The following is a 1,734-nucleotide window of genomic DNA, read 5'->3' as shown; positions in this document are numbered from 1 at the left end:
GTGGGGCAGATGTGTTTGTTCCAGAGCAGCTGAAAGGGCATCAAGGTTTATGGCACAGGAAGAGGCGCAGTGTCCGAGCTCCCCGCCAGGGGGCGCCTACTTCTCTGGGGGGTTCGGATTCACATCGACCCCCTGGTTGTGTGCTCACTGTGAGGCCGTGTGACAGGTTGTGTCTGTCCTCTTTGGTCAGTCAGTGTCTGGGGAACGCCTGAAAGAGAAAGTCCCCTCTGCGGGGGTGGTGGGGACATCACACCTCCTGTTACCCTGGACATCCCCACGCTTACACCCCGGAGGCAATGACGAGGGCCGAAAAGGACAGAGGCCGGGCCGTTATCGACGGTGGGTTCGATGCTTGAATCACCCGTGGAGTGAGATCTGACGAGTCAGACACCAACCGGGCCCTGGTGAGAAGGGGGCGGTGTGGAGGGTCTGAGTAAGATCAGACACCGAAGGGGCCCAGGAGAGAAGGCGGCCAGTGTGGAGGTTACTGAGTGAGGTCTGACGGGTCAGACACCGAAGGGGCCCATGAGAGAAGGGGTCAGTGTTGAAGGACTGAGTGAAGTCTGACGAGTCAGACACCGAAGGGGCCCTGGTGAGAAGGCGGCCAGTGTGGAGGTTACTGAGTGAGTTCTGACGGGTCAGACACCAACCGGGCCCTGGTGAGAAGGCGGCGCGGAATGGAGGGGCTGAGTGAGGTCTGACGGGTCAGACACCGAATTGGCCCTGGAGAGAAGGGGGCAATGTGGAGGTTACAGAGTGAGGTCTCCGAGGGTCCCATGGAGGGGAAGGCGTCGGTGTGCAAGCACCGAGTGAGGTCTCTGAGGGTCCCGATGGAGGGGAAGAGGGGCCGGGGTTAGGTCAGGGGCAGTTTCTCCTGCTCGGATGTGGTTGATCTTCGGGAAGTGTCGGAGCATCGATGGAGTTACCGCTTAAAATGTCAGCTCAGTCTCTGGTCTTCAGTGCTGGGAGGAGGCAGCGACCCCCGGCGAGGCTTGTCAGTGTAAGGGAGGGAGTGATGGTGGTGGTGGATGAGTCCTGTGACACTAGGGGTGAACCCTGTGACCCTGGAGTGAGAATTGTGACCCTGGGGATGATACCTTTGAATCTGGGGTGAGACCCGTGTACGTGGGGTGAGACCTCTGAACCTGGGGCTGAGTCCTGTGACCCTGGGGAGGAGACCTGTGGCCCTGGTAATGAGCTCTCTGACCCTGGCGGAGAGTCCTGTGACCCTGGCGACGAGTCCTGTGCGTCTGGGGTAAAACCTGTGAACTCTTTAGTCCTGTACCTGCCCCCCACGGTATCTGCAGTACAATCATTATGATCACAGAGGAATACGTGGCCGCCGAAATAGCTCAGTTGGGAGAGCGTTAGACTGAAGATCTAAAGGTCCCTGGTTCGATCCCGGGTTTCGGCAGAAGTGTTTTATCTGTTCTTATCAGGCAAACATTGCATCACATTATTAGAAACCTGGAGAACCACAGGCTCTCGTATTCCACCTGTGCCCTCCTTCCACGCCTCTCGCTTCTTCCCTTCTTTATCCCTCTTCCTCCCCACCTTCCTTATCTGCACTCCCTCGCTTCCCGCCCTTCATTCCTCCCGCCCTCATTGTCATTATTTCAGTCTCATCAACTTGTATCATTCCGGCACAATCATACTGCTAGCTTGGGAGTTTCCAGGTCTCCAGACACTGTATGCACACTCACGAGGAGTGAGTGACTCCACAGTCCCACTCTT

The 1,734-nt window shown here is 57.4% G+C and overlaps 1 non-coding gene across 1 annotated transcript; it reads left to right on the top strand.

The window, feature by feature from the left end:
* Positions 1 to 1,341: 1,341 nt before the first annotated feature.
* On the top strand, positions 1,342 to 1,414 carry TRNAF-GAA (transfer RNA phenylalanine (anticodon GAA)). The gene has a single exon. It is a non-coding gene; the product is annotated as a tRNA-Phe (tRNA).
* Positions 1,415 to 1,734: the final 320 nt, after the last annotated feature.

This window comes from Pleurodeles waltl, unplaced genomic scaffold, assembly GCF_031143425.1.
Source record: "Pleurodeles waltl isolate 20211129_DDA unplaced genomic scaffold, aPleWal1.hap1.20221129 scaffold_67, whole genome shotgun sequence".
Classification (NCBI taxonomy): Eukaryota; Metazoa; Chordata; class Amphibia; order Caudata; family Salamandridae; genus Pleurodeles; species Pleurodeles waltl.
This window is presented reverse-complemented; position numbering and strand designations above follow the sequence as displayed.